At 48.6% G+C, this 18,825-nt stretch overlaps 1 protein-coding gene across 19 annotated transcripts in view; it reads right to left on the reverse strand.

The window, feature by feature from the left end:
• Nucleotides 1-18,825, reverse strand: part of MBNL1 (muscleblind like splicing regulator 1) — a 108,473-nt gene that overhangs the window by 39,340 nt on the left and 50,308 nt on the right. The window contains exon 1 of one of the 19 annotated variants that reach the window (XM_049803858.1): nucleotides 17,112-17,183. The exons of the other annotated variants lie outside the window; for them this stretch is intronic. The gene's annotated coding sequence lies outside the window, so the exon portion shown is untranslated. Of the gene's footprint in view, nucleotides 1-17,111; nucleotides 17,184-18,825 lie in introns of those variants that run through there. 19 annotated transcript variants of the gene reach the window in all.

Raw genomic sequence — 18,825 nt, forward strand, 5'->3', positions numbered from 1 at the left:
ATCCTGGCAGGGTACAGGAAGGCAGGGAGCACCCAGACCACCCCGCCGTGGCCTGGCACCTGTGGTGCCATCACCCAATGCGATGCCCAACATGAACCCTCCTCTCCCAGAAGGAGCCCCAGGGAGCCCACCGCATCCACCTCCAGTATCCCCCTGAATCTCAGGCTGAGGTTCCCAAAGCAGGGCTTTCCCTGCGTTTGATTATTTCCACAGGGACGCTATTTGCAGTAACATAACATGTAACTGTCGTCAGTATTCCCTCTACCATCCAGACAGGTTCTGGACTGTGACGGGGTGCGTGCAGCCATGGGGGGACACCGCTCGGCACAGTGCGGTTGCAACCAAACCCACATGACGGGAGAGCGGCAGAGAGGTGACGTGGTGTTTGCATTTCTATTTGTAATGTTACCAGTGATTAGACAGACTGATAGTGCTAGGATGCCTGCAGTTTTGCAGAGGGGGCATCCTTTGCAGAAGAGTTATTTGGGAGGATTAGCAAACATTAGATTGGGCACAGCCAAAGCAGAAATACAAAGAATTTTGAAGGGACAGAGACTAAATAAAGTTCACAGTTAATACCATCATTTTGGTAAACAGTGGAGAGTGCATACTGAGCACCGTGATCCTGCCATCGTTCCTTAAGGTTATCCTTCTGCGGCAATATAAAACCAGAAAAAACAAAGAGACTCAGCAAGCTGGTGTGTACCATTCACTCTGCATGTCCCCTGTATGGGTCTGACCCCTTACTTCAACCAGAGCAAGTTGCCTTACTCCACGGCATACGGAGTTTTTCCTCTATGCTGCTGGAGTTAGGTATCACTGACCACCCTCCACGTATCTGAAGTAAACACATCTGCACCAACAAGTTTCATAAATGCAGTTAGTCTGGGAAAGTCTTAAAACTAAGCTGCGCCAGCCTGCTGGGTCTGTTTATTTATGCTATTTTTATACCACTGCGGTAGCACAACCCCAGTTACCAAGCACTTGCTATACCACTCTGCGCATGTTTATACAAGGACTACTGCTCACAAAAGCGAATGGGAAAGCTTCTTGTTTTTCATCAATCCACCAACACCATACCATCAAAATATCACCTTAGAAGCACAGGGGCAGAGGAGAACCAAGAGAACCAAGGTGCCACTCGCTCCCTGTGGAGATATTACTGGCGTGAACCCTGTCTCTTCCCACAGCGTCCCTGGAATAAACCCGTGCTCTTTCCCCGAGGTCCCGGCGCTGGCCCCGTCGCTGCAGGCAGAGCCACAACGTCCCACTGGCACGGCACGAGGAGGAGCGTGGATCCCTGCGCGGCACGGCGGGGACGCCACCGGCTGCGGATGCTGGGCGGCTTGCTCGCCCCGACCACGGGCTGGCCGCTCACTTCAGAGCTGAGACAATCACTTGCATCCCCGCAGTGCTGCCCTGCTGGGAGAGCAGCCGCCTCCCCTCGCCCCCTTAGCTAACAAAATTTTTAAAAAAGGGGACTGTCACCTACAAACACAGCAGAACTACAGCCTTTCAATTGAAATTTTCAGCATACATTGCTGCTCAGGATGTCCTGAAGCCAAATTAATTGTCCAATTAAAAATTGTTGCTTAGCAACAGGGTTTGAGATGCAGGAGAGAAAAGTGAGATGCCCATGACAGCTGGCTGCGGGCGGGCAGGATGGGTGCGAGGAGCCGCCTCTGCCCCAGGGTGCATGGCCCGCAGCCGGTGCCGGACCCCCGCCTTGATGGAGGTGTTCGTGGGGCACGTTGTGTGCAACAGGTAAAAACAACCCTCCAGTGCCACAGGGAAACACTAACTGTGGCCCAAACTCTGCTCTTGCTTATTCCAAAATAAAACTGAAATGAAAGAAACACCAGCCCTGTGCAGTTGCTCTGGGTTTTGAGTAAACCTTTCTTCCTCAGGTGGTTTTGTGAAATTATGGTTAAATATGTGATCTTGCATGCAGCACTGCTGCTGTCGTTGCTACCATTAAATCAATGAGACAACCTCCACACCACAGGATGCAACAAACCTGGCTTTTAAACATAAAAGTGTCGACCAGAATCACGCTGTAATCTCTGCTGATGGCCTTTGGCCGCTACCACGGCCTTTAACCACCTGCAACGTTACGACAGACTCAACAAAGCTTTTCTGTGCCGTTAGAGTTACCAAGTCCCGCTTTTCAAGATCAGACATATAACCCTCTAATATTTAACAGACTACCTCCTAAAAGCAAAAGAAAAGGTTTCTCGTGGCCAGCAGACATTCCTATGAGCACTGCACATCCCAAGCGTACCACATGAACATTTACCGTCCCATACTATTTAACAATTATTAATGACTGACATAATTAAACCAATCACTTTGGGTATTCCGAACGCACCACAATACTGAATGACAACAGCCGCAGCAGAGGGTGCTCCGCTGCCGTCTCCTCCTGGCCGGGGGGCTCTGCCTGTCGCTGGCACCTCCGCACCGGCACTGCTGGTCCCGCTGTGCTGCGGGTACCCAACCTACTGGCATCCGCACGAACCAGAGCTGGCAAACCAGCAGCCACGCTGAACAGCGCAGCTGTAACAGATTAAGTATTTTTGATCCAAAACAAACATGCAAACACCTCCCTCTTTTAGGGAGTGTAAATTCCTTCCGACAGCAGAGAGCTCGGCGCGTTAAAATCCAAGCAGGAAGATGGCTGTTATGTAAAATCTGAATATTGCCTGTAAATGGTAAAACTATTTATACTGATGCCCACATGTTTTACAGGAAAACATTTAACTACACGTAAGCTGTGGTTTGCTTTTTAAAAATAAACTGTTTGCACGTGCTTTGTTGTAGAGTAGCTGGCCTGCCAGGCATACATTTAGATAAACTTTTAAAATATTAAATGAAAAGAGTTACTGGATCCGTTTTACTGACTTGAGGCATACAAACTGCAGTCCTGGTGAGTCAATGGCTACCCTTATGACTCTGAAGCCAGGCAGCGATCCAGAGGCAGGACCACGATCGCTGAGGCACTACACAACGTTGATGCACAGCCTGTTTCGAGACCCAGCCCAACACAACCGGAGGAGCAGTCGCTGCACCTCAGCTCCTCTGCCAGCGCCTTGGCCGCTCTGGTGCATGGCCGATGGCCCCCCTGTCGCTGTGGGACCGCGGGTGCCTCTCCCCAGAGCTGGTCCAACACTGTAACCTGCTGCTGCTTGACCGCCAAACCCACCGGCTGGGAGCAATGCTTGCTAGCGAACCCTCAGGCAGATTGTCCATCTGTGCCGGTGAAGGCAGACCTTGTGGCACCTCCCCACCGCAGCCAGGCTCACAACCCGACAGCCTGCTGAGGAGACGGCGCGGGCCTGGATACTCCCAAATAATTTTCACGTGCAACCAGAACGCCTGCCGGTGGCAAACGCGTGTCTTCAGAGGAAGGAGGTGAGGGCATTGGCCCCGTGAAGGCCCCTCAGCCCCCTCCAGGGCTGGGCTGTGGCAAGGGCACACCGACACCACACCGATGGCAGCACATGAGCTGGTGCTTGCATCCTCTGCAAACACAGTTTTTCCACTTAAGGTGAAAGGTGAAAATGAATTCAGCCTTTTTCCAGGGGAAACAGCTGTGATCGTTTTCTTTAGTCTAAAACTGCACACTCCAGATGCGTGGGGAGCTTGTTTTTTGCTCCCCAAGAGGCATACAAGAGGGTATGGATATCCTTCACCCAGCCATGTCCCCCGAGGTTCCTCCAGAGGCTGAGCCAGACAAACCCGCCGCTCGCTGCACAGTAACGAGGTGTGCTTTGTCATTAGCTGCTCACACCGGTGGTGCGAGCACATAACTGTGTGACACAACCCTTAATTGGGGACCAGATTACCACGAGAGGTGTAAATCACACCTGTTAACAACATTCCATCCCAGTGGGCAAACAGCCTTTTAAACAAGAAGTACAGTTATCCATCCTGGGATGAAAATACTTGATTTTATACTTTGCACAAGCCATACTGAGGATCTATCCTTAAAAAGAAATATTCTGTTTTTTAAATTAGGCTGTTCCAAAGCTCGCTAAAATCCAGGCAGTTGGCCTGGTCACCAGTGCCCCTGATCCATGTGCAGGCCCTGGCAGGGCTGGCCCTTGGCACACACCACTCTCGACTTCAAACCGGCAACTTTCCTGACAGCAGAGGGATGGGGGCACTCAGGGCTCCAGCCCGAAGTCTGATTCAGCGTGTCAAAACCAGATCTGCCCACAGCCTCGGTGGTTCGTACCTCCTGCACCACGGTGATTTCACTCCGAGGGGATAAAGAGGGACGTTGCTGCATTTTGTTGGTTTTGGAGCCATTCAAGCAGTGCATTCCTTTGCTGGTTCCTCCGCAGCACTGGCACACTGGAGGAAAGCCTACCAGCTCCAGAGCACCAGCAGAAGAGCAAATGCTGAGACAGGATAATCAATGCTTTGTGCCCAAGTAAAAAAGATGAAAAGCATCTGTGTATTTCTGGTTTTATAAGCGGTTTCCATGCATAAAATGAAAATACACCACAGCATGGCAAAACCCAGCAGGTTCTTCTTTCCACAAACAATAACCACGTTCCTGGCACCATCGTGGTCGGGCTAGCCCATGAGCAAGCATGCCAGTGCAGCTGCCTACAACAAACACATGGAAAATTGGGAGAGACAAAACACCCCCCCCTTGAAATACACAGTTTGTCCTGGAGTACAGCAAGTGGCCCGGCAACATGCGGAGTGTCAGAGAACTGCAGGCGCAGAGGCTGACAGTGATGGATGCGGCACTTTATGCCTCTCCCCTCATTAGCAGCTCAAGCTGCCCTTCAGACCTCATCTGTTTCCCCAATTATCACCGCCATGCTTTGATCTGTCCTACCACACTTCGCTGGTCTGGAAAACCGTCCCTAAATGTCCTGCTGAGTGACAGCCCAATTTCACCTCCCCACCAGTCCCACCTCCTGCTTCCAGCGGCCGCAGAAGGGAGCAGGCTGCCACTGGCCCCACCTTTATAATACTAGCCTCAAAATAATTGAAGAAAACTTCTAAGTAAGGTAGAATCCAACCTACAAACCAAGAACAGAGACACAGTGGTCAAGGTAAACCCCTCCTGCAGCTGCAGGGTGTGAGTGCCTCGCTCTGATGGCAGCCTGGGGACGGCACGGCGCTGAGCTGGTACGGCCCGCTGAGACCGGCAGCCAGACAGCCGCAGCAGAGTCCCTGCTGGCAGAGGGAAAACAGCAGAAAACACGATAGGGGTTGATTGAACAGCAGCAGACGAGAATAAATATTGACAACAACTGCTGAATTTCTATTAAACAAGGATTTCACATAAACACGCACTGGCCAGTCACAGCTGAATATCCCTGTTATAAAACACTGAAGCTGAGGAGCATGGCACTGAGCGTTCACCGCACGGCCACGGCACCAAGTGATACCAGGAGAGGGGCCATGCCCCAGGCTGCATCCATGCACGCCGAGAGGAGCTTACAGGGCGCAGCCAGCCAGCATCCCTGGCCCCGTACGGCCCTGCACTGCCCCACGTCACCAAGCACAGATTTCTGTCAGCACTGACATTAATAAAATTCTCGTGAAGAACACATTTTTAATGAATAGCAACAATACAATAAATCATCTGAATAACTTTCCAGAACCTTCAATTCAGCTTGAATTTGTCTCCCCGTAAGGCTTTCTGCTGGACTGCAATAGCTGCCAAGTGTTAGCAAAGAAAAGCAGAAAGTATTTTTAACAACAACAAAAAAACGCCCTGGGTTTCATTAGGTAGCTGAAACATGCATTTATTCAGCCCTCAGGGAGCGGACTTGTAGTGGGGAGCGTGACAACGTCACAAGAGCAAAGGGAGCTCACAGCCAGCGGTGACACCAGCGCAGCGATGGCATGCACACCGTGCCATCGGCGCCAACGCTTTTCCTCGCTTGTGTTTCAACCAGTCTCCTCTGCAAAGCCCCAAACCAGCCAACTCACAGTGTCAACAAGACTCAGTATAATTTTGCTTTCACTGGTCTTTACCTTCCTCCATTCACCAGTGGGCTTTGGTGTTAAAGTCCCCACAAAGCAGGAGTTTTCCTGGCAGCTCTGGGCCGGCTCCTGAGCACCCCAGGGATCACCCCATCCCCATCCCCACCTGGCTCTGGACAGTGCCTCAGCCAACCTGGTGCAAGTAAGTGCAGCTATTTCATTTCTGACTATAAACTTATTTATTAAACTTATTAAAGGTCCTGTAAAAGAAAGCAAGTGAATAATTTCTGCTTTTAAAGCACTGTAAATGTTTAGCAGATAAATTTAGTATATTTGGTTAAGTCCTGCTTCCAGGAATAACAATCAAAGCTCTGCCATGCTCTGGAAAAGGGTTTAGCTTTGGTTCAGAGCTGTTTCAAGCTTCGTTTAAGACTGCTATTTCTCTAAGACCTTAACCTGGGGCTGTCCTGCCTCCCCCTGCATCCCCTCCATCCTCCCAAGGGTTCACCCTCCCATGCAGGCACCCAGCTCTGCAGGAGCCTCTGCAGCCAAAGCAGAGACTGTCTCCTTCCAGCTTCACACTTCATCACGTCTGCTGGTCCAGAGGACAACTTTAATCCATCTCTGATAAGCCCAGCTGTAATGTATATGCTGTGCTGCAGCTCTTGCAATGCATTATTGTGATTCATTCGGCTAAATTAAGTCATCAGTGGCTGAGCAGAATTATTTCCAAGTACCCTTCACTGATTTATTTCTTTATCGTGTTATTTCTTTCTATGATTTTATGGCTGCTATTACATAAAGGAGGAAAAAAATAACAGTAAGAGGCCTTTTTCAGTTATTCCTGGTCACTTTGGGAGCTCTTTGCCAAAATCTGCACTACCAGAATAGGTACAAAACAAGTATTTCCCAACTCAGCCTCACAGACAGAGACAGGACCTAGCAGGAGCCAGCGGCCGCCACTGCAGCAGTGCCAGTGCTGCCGGGGGGCTAGGGGCGCAGCCGGGTGCCCCGCTGGCAGCAGCCCCCATGTCCCTGCTCGGGCTGCACCCCGCTGCTTCGCTGCCCCGATGGCACCAGCGATCCCTGCCTCCTGCAGGCACCTACTGTGCCTTTACAAAAGGAGAAATCTGACTCATTTGAATTTGCTAAGATGCTTTGTCTCACTTTTTTGGCATGGTGTGATCTTGGTTATAGTAATTAAATTGATTCGGCTACAAGTTTATACTCTTTAATTATCTTTGTGCATCTTTTCATATCCAGTGTAGCAATAAAACACATCGAAGTGACCACTTAATGACGTCTTTTGTGTGTGTATCTTGTAGAGAAAAGTCTCAAACCCTCTAATTTATCACTTTGGCTTACGCTTCTAATGGCACTTGTACGGGAAGAAACACAGAGGAGCCGTCGTATTGCCATGAAGTTCAACAGGCTTAAAAAAAAAAAAGAAAGAAAAAAGAAAACAGAGCAAGCAGACTCCCAGCATGAAACCAGAAGGAAAGAAAACAGCACAGTGGCGAAACCCGCCTCGCTGTTTCTGAAGTCTGCTGGGAGCTGCCCCAGGCTTTGCTGGGAGAGCTCAGCACTCCTGCCAGCCCACACACGGGGACCGAGGCAGCGCACACGCTCGAGATTCGCCCTCGCCTCTCCCCCAGCCAGCGGCGTGGGATGGACGCACCTTCTGCTCCAGCACGGCCAAGCCCTTGCCCCGTCATCACCGGCAATTCAAACCCCACAACCCCGAGCAGGAGCAGACAAGGAGAAACAAGAGGAAGCACAGAATGATCCCCAGCTCCAGGAACAGCGGCACAGGGATGGGGACTGGGACGTTCGCGCCTGCGCCACTTTGCTTTACACCCTCCTCCTCCTGCGCTGCACCCGCAGTGGCATCACCAAAGCGTCTGTCCAGCTCAAATGAGTCTGTAAGCTGGGGGTAAGGTGGCTGCCGGAGACTATCAAACCACCCCGAATCTTTGCTTCGTAACAGCCATTGGCAAATGCATCAACAGCTTACAGAAATATAAATGTTTCTAATCCTTTCATACAATTTGGGATTGATATTCATATTATTACAAATATTTGTATATCCACGTGTCTGTATAGACACATTGTATGTATCAATTTATCACTATTTATATTTACATTTACACCATCGCCACGCCCAAGTCACACAAACTGCAGACTGAGATAGAGGAACACCGGATTTCTTCCCAACTAACCCTCCACCTGCCCCCCAACCAGTGCTGTACTGCAGGACAAGAGGGAATTGCATTTTTCTGGGCCTATACAGGAAAACTAAATGCCCCCTTCAAGAGTCGGTTATCTCCCAGCGGTTGCAAGTGGATAATGACAGTATTAGAAACCACAAGACACTTCTAGCAAGGACTTCAGAAACTGCTCTCTCTAAACTCCTAAAGCCATAAAATCCTGTTAGAGCAATCTCTAGTAATCCGTACGATCCTTACTCAAGCATATAATAACTAACATTTTAAGAGTAAAATGAATGACTTTATGTCAAGATCAAGTAAAACACACGCAAGATTTAATCTATTTATCGTTATAGCTTCACACAGTGCCAACCAGCAAGCGGCTGTGAACAAAGCAGTGCTGTACAAAGCCTCACCAGCTGCAGGTACCGAGGATTACTTTTATCAACATTTCTGTTCACAGTGTGTAATCTCCCTGTAAATGACTCGGTCTGAAAATCAGTCCCTTTGCCGTCCAGCCTCTGCGCTTAGCATCTCTGTAGCTCCAAGTCAATGAGTAAAATAAGCAGTAAGCTGAAGAGCCATCAGGTTCCACTGCAACTGTTTAATGGATGCACTGCAGCATAATTAATATTTAATAAAATTTTCAGGCTTCCAATTTGTTTTGGTGTGGTATGACAGAAAATAGGCAAGTTGTCAAATGCTGCATCCAAACTGGGGGGACAAACAAAAAGGGCACGGCCCTTGTTCAGCAAAGCTGCTGAAACAGGTCGATGTTATTTATGGCAAGTCTAAAAAGGGAATACCACAAGAAGAACGACACCAGGTATGACACCAGGTATGTTATCATATACTTTTTACATAGTTGATGTATTTTAAAATTGTTTAGAAACCTGCCCCAGCTGTCTGCAGGGGTGTTCCCACCATGTCAGCCCTGGCTCCGTCGCTGCTGCCTGGGGCATTTGCTCTGCCCTGCCTCCAGCGCCTGCCCACACGCTCTTTACTGCCCTGTTGACTACAGCATAGTCGTCTTCTCAGATACCAAATGTAACTTTTAAGGCAGATATATGCACATGTAAAATACAAAAAAACCCCAAACCCAGATGTAACTATTTTCATTTGGTTTTGCAGCGCACTGGCATTTTAAGTCTCTTCTACCTGGTGAAAAGGGGAGGTGGTTGGCATGGTGATCTAAATTGGATAATTAGCGTCCTCACCCAAGTGTAAATATGCAGGAGAATTCTCCATTATAGGTGCTATATTTAAACCTGAATTGCTATAGTTTAAAAATAAAATCCTGCTTTTGTGATTTCAAGAGAGAGAAATTGCCATCACCTGTTGCTTACATCTGCAAACAAAGTAAGCTGAGGCCAAAGACAGCTCGCTTGCCAGCCGCGCCTCTGTGGCAGGAGCGATGCCAGTCTGACGCTCAATTTATAAAGCTCTTCCCTAAATTGCACAGGCACGACACAAAGCACTACTACAGCATGTTCGTAATAAATTTGACCTGGAACGTACAGAACAGGCAAAGCAAACAAGCGGCACGAGAGCGGGCAAGGCACCACCGCTGCGCCGATCCTTCTGCCCAGAGCCTGGGGACCGAGCCCCGCGGGGGGCACCCGCTGCAGGAGGGACCCCCAGCCCCTGCGCTCCCGAAGGCTGCCATTTAGCTCCCACTGACACCAGTGGCCGCAGCGCATCCCCAGCCTGGCATCCCCCCACCCGCCCCGCTCAGACAGGGCACCCGGCCCTTCCGACATGCCGACGGGACCAGCATCCCTCCCAGCCTGCAGCTGGATGCGGCCAGAGAGTGAAGGGCCAAGATGTGCGCAGGGCTCTGGGGTAAGCGCCAGAAAAAGGACCAGGAGGGAGAAGGGAAGGTCTCTCCTCTTCATACTACATCGCTTGCTTTAGAAGGGGAAGCACACTTTCCCCTCCTTTAGGCTCTGACGAGGCTTTATAGCGATCGTACACCACTGCATTGCAATTACGGTGTCTGAGACGTGAGCAACGCTAACAGACTACAGCTGCAAACTGCCATGCTTCTTTCTAAACAGGAGTGATTTCATAGCCAATTCACAATATACCCACTGCAAAACCAAAAATATCCTTTAAAAAAGATATAAAATATTTTCAGAAAATTTCACTCTAATTATACATGTGATTAATTTCCCTGTTTAAGCTCTGCATCTCATTTCCAGCACGCTGCTCCAACAGCTTTCCACAACGCTGTAGCTGCACTCACAGCTGTGCCTGCCTGCACTTCCACCGCTTCTGCAAAGTGCCCGTGGTTTTTTTAATAATAGTAATCCAAAGGCAGTCCTTTACATAATGGGGGAAGCAGCAGAAGCCGGTGAATCCTCAGCAATACAGCGGCATCTGGACCTGCCCACATTACACCTCACCACCACTGCTGAAACGTATCCCTGTTTTTCAAGGCACAAAAATGGCAGAGCACTGCAGACCTGTGGGACAAATTTAAAAACAAAGATAAAACCAAGAGCTGGTAACAGGCTGCCGCAACACCCAAACAAGACACAATGTGGAGGTGCGTTCAGAAAATGACAGCCTGAACGCAGGTGTTCAGGGTATAACCATGAAGACACTGCAAAGGGATCCAGTCCCAGACAGTCAGTGACAAAAAGGACGTTCCCCAGCCTCACTCTTCTGTATTGAAATAATCTCACCAGCTTTGTTTGGATGCCTGAAATCTTCACTGCTATAAACCTCTTCTGTTACATCCTACAACCATCAGATTCATTCTGAAAGCTCATTCTGTATTTACTCCTTCAAGAGAAGTGATTCCTACAAACTTTCACGCAGTATTACCCGCTACGATGCACATTAGTTTTGCTAGTCTATTTTTGCAGTGGTGGTGTTTAATCTCTCCTGAAATCTACTCATGCTGGGTCCCTCGCAGGGTTGGGTTTTAAGCAAATCAGCATATTGTATTATGCAGGTCGTGAAACTTGGGAGGTCTCTCATCTGCCTCCAGCCTAATTAATAACTTGGCTGTTGCGGGATGAAGCCCCAGGTGAAACGAGGACGCAGACTGCAATGCTCTGCCGTGCCGGGCGAGACGTCAGCGGCCGCGCAGTCTGCCAACGCCACGCAGCCTCTGCTCGCATTTATAGTTAAGGTCATTGCTGAGTAACAAAAAAATTAACGTCATATCAATAAATTGTTCTCTACTTTCCAACAGTACACCGACGGCCCTCCTTTAGCAATCTGAAGGTCAATTGCTGTCATTATTTTTTGTCTGGATTTTTATTGAAGAGAGGTTGATTTAAAAGCATTGGTGAAAACTGCAGACCCACCACCGACGCTGGAAATCACTGCTGGAAATGTAACCTGAAAATGTCAACACATTGACATGTTTGGGGGTTTTTATTGATGGGGTTTACATAACATTTACACATTTACCTATTTTCTTGCCTTGCAAATGGAGGTTTTAGACCTTGCTATCCCTTTTGTAGTGTTTTTCCTTGTTCTTAACAAATACAGTATCTCAACACGTTATTTTAAGTACAATTGGAACGAATTTGTCAGGTAAATAGTTTATGGATTGAAAAATAATGACTTTGGATTGACTGAAACTATTTCTAAATTTTACTAAAAATAGCCTAACACCCTTTCTGTGGGAAAAATAACTGATAAAATACTATTTTATTCAAGTAAAGTTAAATGACAAATTCTGATTAAAATATGGAAAATGATCAAACTTCATTTCAAAATAGCATTTGACACTGAGAACAAGTCAAACAAAGCTTTCTGAGTTTCTATTTTGTGTGGCCACAGCATCCAAACAGAGAACCCCACTATTTGCTTTCTGACGGCAAGACCCCCCAGCAGCATTCCCAGCGCCCCGGGTACAGCAGACGGTGCCGCTGCTCTCCCACCCACCCACCCCACCACACGGGTCCCGTGCCTGCGCTGGGCATCTCGGCACACTGGCGGCCACCGTCAGCCACGCTCCACGCACCCTGCCCCGTTCAGGTGCCGCCCTTCTGTGCTTTTGATTTCTTCTCCTGGCAAAGCCTCTCTCTCAACCAGACTCTTTCCCAAGCAAATCCAAACAGAAGATGCACCTGTTCGGGTCCGCTTCTGCAGCAGAACTACCCTACCGCAGCACAGGCTGTCTCGTCGCTGCATACCCTCCGCTTCAAACTTGCAAAGTCAGAGGTGAATGGATCTGCCAAAGGGTTAATTAGAAGCTGGAAGTACCAGAACTGTGCTTCTCACCCCAAAACAAAGCCAGCTCACAGAGGACCTGCTCTAACACCTCTTTTGTGACAGGAAAGACCCCCACTGACTTGGGATTAATCAAAGGAGCACTGGGCAAGGTCAGCTCCCCTCCGGGGATTCTACCAGCCCCAAACATTAACCAAAATCACTGGAAGCTGCAGGCTTTCGGTGCCCTGCAGGAGATACTCAATATTTGGCAAGACTTACCTGTACGGTCTCCCTCCTTTGGAAGGGACTATGCTGGCTGTGGGCTAATTTCAGCCGAATTTGGTACCTCAAAGCTGTGTTGAAAGATTACCTTATGTTTCAGTCAAATTCTGAAAATTTGTACTCCAAATCTTAAACACCTAAATGGTCATTTCCACCACTAAAAGGCAGATGAGGTCTCAGCTGGGAGGACCAGCGGTTCTCCTGTGAGCAGGCGGACTTGCACAGAGAACAAAGGAGATGCCTGAGCACGCACCAACAGCAAGAGCCACATGATGCCTTTTCCCTGCTGATACAATCGGTTTAGGGGGAGAGGACCGGTTTCTGCGGAAAATACAGAATGTGAAATTTGCCAGGACTTGAGGTAGTCCTTACAAATACGAAAATTATTTTCAGACAAAACATCTCCCTGAAGCCAAGGTCAAGCAGTCAAATGGGAACTGTTCTGTGAGTCAATACCAAAGCCCAGGGAAATTATTTCAAATGCATCCACCAACCTCTGCTCTGAGACGCCACTTTGGTTTGGATATGAAAAGCAGAAAGTGAATCTTCACCAAGCAAACACCAAACCTGGGGGTCTAACGAATCTTTACACGAGTAACAAAGAGCGGGTTAGTGGCACTATGGGAAGCAACTGCTATTTTTACCTGGAAAAGTGAATAGCTACTTTCTCAGCACTAAAAATATTTTTTCCAAAAGTTTGCAAAGGATAACAATTTTGAATTACCAGTGTGAGAAATTACCTTGAATCTCTTTCAGTAATGTCACACTGAAATCTCTGCTGAGCAACATGCTCTGCTTCTCTGTGCAGTTCTGTAAGAGCTGGCTGGCATTTTTAGTCAAACCAGAGAAAACAAACCCAGCACATTTCGCTTGCTAGGAAAACCCACTAACTGCACGGCACGGCCGTCCATTGCAAACTGCTGAAAGAGGCACGAAGTGACCTGATTTTCAGGAATGCAAACAGCTCTCTGGTCCCTAACCCCCACACGCATGAGACGTTGTACAATACAGTAAACTTTCTTAGATGGAAACATATTGCTTCAACAACATCCAAACCTTTCTACTTAATTACTGCACACACCCAGTACTGCCAAAATAAACCAAGAGCAGTAGCCATGGAGGGGAAGGGAGCGAGATGTCAGGGGCCAGCGATGAAGATTCTCTCAGGCATTACAGCAAATAATAGCATTTTTACAGCTGCAGGGACACCTGTGCGGGTGACGCTCGGGCAGAGGTGTGTGACCGCAGAGGACAGGCTGCCTTTGGCAGCTGACACCAAGTTCTGCCTTTGGCAACACCGAAAACTTAAAACTTCTGGCCCTTTTTGTACAGTTTGCTTATACAGTAATTGAATTAAGGCCATTCAGCCTATTCATTAAAAAAAAAAAAGAAAAAAGAGAGAGAGAGACTGAAGTAACACACACACAGCCACACAAGAAAGGCCTATGCAGGAGGCATGGTTCACATTTACCCCTAACTGCACTGGATTTCAAAACCAGTTTAGTGTGATGTCACCACACCACAAAACTTTAAGCCCTGAGCCCACAGGGGCTTCAGCTCTGAGGTACGTGAGGATGCCAGGGCTGATGGACCGCTAACATCCATCACAGCGGGCAAAAACTGGACATTGCGACCCTTAGAGTAATGGCGTGAGGTCCCACGTGCAAAGCTGAGCTGACCTGCTGCACCAGTCAGGGGGTGACTCACACTTTAAGAGTGGAGGTTTGCCTTTGGTCATGGTTGCCACCACCACGGTAGGCACATGGAGAACGAACCGAGCGCTGCCCAGCCTTGCAAACCCCAGTGGTGCCAGCCTGGCTCACCGCTCCCCGGGGCCAGGCGATGCTGAGACGCTGCTGTGCCACACCGCTCAGGACCTGCCGGTGGCTGCTGCTCAGGGCATCCTCTGCCGCGGGAGGAAGGATGTGCCTTTTGTCCGTGTCCAGCTGCCAAAGGTCCAGCTAATCCCAGCGCCAGGCACGAGACATAGAGTCCAGCAAGTCAGCACAGGGCAATGAAATGGCACAACGGAGAGTGACCTTATGGGGTTGTGTAAAAAGAGACACAAAAGAGAAAAGAAAAACTTCACAGTACATAGAAAGGGAAAAACGCTTAAAGCTTCCAGTAATAAGAAACGTCAGGCCAGTGGACGTCCCTCTTCTAACCAGCATCATTGCTGTGACCGAAAGGACAAAACCACAAATGTACTCGAGTAAAGCAGAAAATACTCTCCCTGTCCAACAAGACTTTAGCAACTAATAAAAGCTGAAGAATTTCTGATCTGAAAAAACAAAAAATAAATCAGGAAATCTTTAACAATTTTTAAGAAAAAATTCTACCTGTTTTCCACAACAGGGAACTCAGTGAAGCCAATGGCTTCAGCTTTTGACAAGACAGTGATTTCCAGCAAAATGCATCTTTAAAAAACCACCAACAACCCCCCTGCAGTCAACTTGGTCTTCCTAAGACCGATGACAAAAATAAGCGTCGTGAGCAGCGACTCATAGCCAGGCTGATGCACATGTGCCGGCCGAGCCCTGGGACAGGCACATGTTCCTGAACCGTGACAGCGTCCACGGCACACGGTCCCGCCACTGTCTCTGGAGGATACCGGGCATCGCCACCACCCCACCGCCCGGTGGGCACGGATTGCCGCAGCCCACAGAAATATACCTGCAGTAGCAGGTACACATACCATGGCAAAACAGGTATTTAATTTAACTGTATCCCTGGGATGGGCACAAGAAGAATCCAGAGCGAACAGTTGGTCTGCATACCCAACCAAGCCAAGAAGTGTCAGCATCTCGTTATTATTTATTGCACTGATGGAGCTGGAGCTGTCAGAAGCTGCTGTAAGCAAAAGTACAGTAAACAAAGCAGTAATTAATGTGCAATCATGCACCAGCACAGGACAAGGCCAGCTGTCCAAGGGTCAGAGTGAAATACAGCTCCTCACCATGTCTCACCACACTGTCCGTGCTGCAATTAGACAACTACAAAGCTTCCTGTAGCTTGACATTACTACACCTAACAAGTTATCAGTGGCAATGAAATTTTGCAAGACTTAATCAGTAGTTCAACAGGAATTAACAAATCCGGCAGCATGCACCTATGAGCAAGGACAACACATGGACCTCAAGCGTAAGAGCATCCACAGATCAGCAAGAGCTCCTGCAACCTGGTGTGCCACCACCCACAGGGCACTGCCATGTCCCACACCCTTCTCCTGATTTCTGTCAGCTGGCAATTAAATACCCCTGTCCCCTTGAAATTTTTCTTTCAAAGCTTAATTCTGTCTTTTTTTAAGTGAAAATCAAAGAACAATCATTAAAATATAAAGATTAGGCTGACAGAAAACTAGACTTGCATTTTTCCTTAAATGCGCAAGACATAACAAACACTGCTCTTCTTTTTCCTCCCTATTGTATCACAATTATAATGTTAAGTAAAACTGTTTGCTTTGGCCCTTTTTTTTGCATGTGGAGGTGCATGTAAACATGCTACCTGAACTTTATATTCCACCAAATAGTGAAATCTTTCTCCTAGTGTTAGACTGACTACTAGAAATCATAATTAGTTTTATGTAAAGGAACAGTAAACGCACTTCAAAAGCAAACAGGGGAAGGGCTGGCTATCTGGCACATAACTCTTGTGGACACTTCACAGATTAAAAATAAATAAATAAATTACCCATCTGCCACAGGGTAAGACAGGGGATACTTTCTGTTGCTCTTCAGAATTCCTTCTCACTCTCCTTGCTGGCTACTCGGTGTGACGGGAAAGGAGGTGTTTGAAGAGTGGAGGATTTGGTGGAAAAGAGAGATCACACATGAAATTTGTCAGGCAGCAGGTACTGAAATGCAAGGGAGACGCGGTACGTCGAGTGCTTAAGAGACCTGGAGGCCAGCTCTACGAAACGTGACAGGCATAGCTGGTGACAGAAAAAGATGCCCCCAGGACAGGTAAGCAAAGCTCCAGAGAACTGTCAAAATCAATGCCAGTACAAAAAAAAAAGGGCAGGGAATAAAAAAGAAAATAGAAACAATTTACTTTGATAGGCAAGACAAAAGAGCATGAGGAAGAAGCACTGCAGAGAGCACACCAGCACATGGCAAGTGAGTGGAAAGGAGAGGAGAGGGGTGGAGGAGGACTGAAGAAGAGGAGAACAAAAGGCTTTACAAGGTGAAGAAGAGGATGGGAAAGCCCAGAGGCTCAGGCTCTGCCCACACCACGACAGCAGCACTTGAGGGGGCTGCAGCAAGAGGGAAGGTCACATCGCTGGTCCCGAGGCACTGAACGTGGACCGCAGGCAGAGCGCAGGCAGAAGTCTCTGTAACAGCTCACTGCAGACGTGGTACCATGTCTCCTGATGGTGGCTATGGCCACAGCCCAGCCAAATTCCCCATGCTGCCCCATCTTCCTTTAAACTTTCCCCAGGCCAGCACTCATTAAATCCTCTCCGCTCATTAATATCCACGTGTTCCCCCTGTTTCTTACCTTCAAGAGAGAGCAGGCGGCTTCCTCTCACTCTGGTAAAGATCCAGAAGACACCCATAACTCATGTCGCAGTGTCTGCAATAGCAGGAGCTGCAGAGAACGCCGAGTCAGCGCCGGCAGGCAGCCACGGGGCGGCAGCGGGAGCCAAGCCAGGGCAGGCGCTTCGGAGCAGCCCCCTGCCAAACGCTAGCCAAAGCACTCGCACCACCAGGTACACATGGGCAGCTATTTATATGGTTGCAAATAAACAACGAGGACTTGCAGATGCCTTTTATAGTCAAAAAAGAGGTGTCTTCCTTCCACACACACCTAACGGCTGCTCAAGTGGCCCTCTGGCCAAACCAGCCGCCTGCACCTGCCCATGCCGCAGACGGCTTGGCAACCAGCACGGCACCCAGCAGTGCTCTTCCCCAGCCACGGAGAGAGCACGTCCAGTGCAAACGATGTATCTGTGCAAGTAAAATAGGGACAACATTAAATCTAAAACACAGGCTCCAATACAAGCACTTAGGGCGCACTTAAAGCCTTGCCTGCTCTTGTAGGAGAAAACCTCCAGAAGCAGATAGGGCAAAAGCCTACAGAAATGAGGAGTGCTTTGTTATATGGTCATTGCTCATCACCATAAAACCCATGGAGCCTAACTGGGAATAGGTACTGTTCCATATAATTTAGTAATTGACAGAATTCAGCACATCCAAATTAAAACAATTAAAATTAATACTTTTTACAGTAGTGTAGTGCTCTCAGAAAGGAAAAAAAAAGGGGGGAGATGCTTTCCACTGCGCAGCCAGGCCTGCTGTAGTCTGTGGGTGATGAGTGTCTTAATTCTACATAAAAGAAACTATTTTCCATTCTGTGTTATTTTTCATGCCCAATTTCTGCTGGGCACTACCCATTTTCTACCAGCTTTATCCCTATTAACTTTCAGAAAATGTTTCTCTGAAGGAAGGCAATATTTTAAACTTGTCCGAAGAGAACGTATCACCGCAGCATCCTGCAGCAGAGCTGGAGAGCAGGCAGGGGAGGTTGCAGTCAGCTGTACCAACTTTGCAAAACAAGTTCTTTCCCTTCCATTTAACTGTGCCAGCAGCCTTTCAAATACTACTAGTTAAAGAATTTAGGTATAAACTCCAGGTTTTTTTATAAATCAGCTGATTTTCAGAAAGGCCGAGTGCTTTGTATCCCTCACAGTTTGTTGAAATGCCAGTGTAATTAACGGTACCCCAGGCACAAACACCACCAGCGGCTCTGGCACAACGAGCCTGTCTTGCTGCCGGACCTCCGGACCTGGCACTCGGATGCCTGCTCCTCTGAGACACAGCAGTATCGCCAGCAGTCCCTCCTGGGGCACTGACATCCCCCCACGTCCCACTGGCCCCCATCCCACCTTCTGAAAAACAGGGGAAACGCCTCAAGTTGTTTCTAAACGCTCAGGATGTCTGAGTAAGCCCTGGGTGGCAGAACAAGGCGAGGTCCTGAGTCAGTTACGCAGGGCCACCCCTAATACACAAAAATAACTTGTTTATTCCTCCTCGTGTTATTTTTACACCGGCAGCTCTGGGTATCCGTGGCAGTTTGCTGCCACTGGTCCCAGCAAAGGCACGCAGTGGGGGCCGGGCGCGTGACCCCCGCAGGACGCCGGATCGGGGACATCCCTCTCCGGCCCAGTCATCCCACCTCGGTGCAGAGGGCTGCCCTGCGGGGCTGGGAGAGG

This window comes from Accipiter gentilis, chromosome 6, assembly GCF_929443795.1.
Source record: "Accipiter gentilis chromosome 6, bAccGen1.1, whole genome shotgun sequence".
NCBI classification, from domain to species: Eukaryota; Metazoa; Chordata; class Aves; order Accipitriformes; family Accipitridae; genus Astur; species Astur gentilis.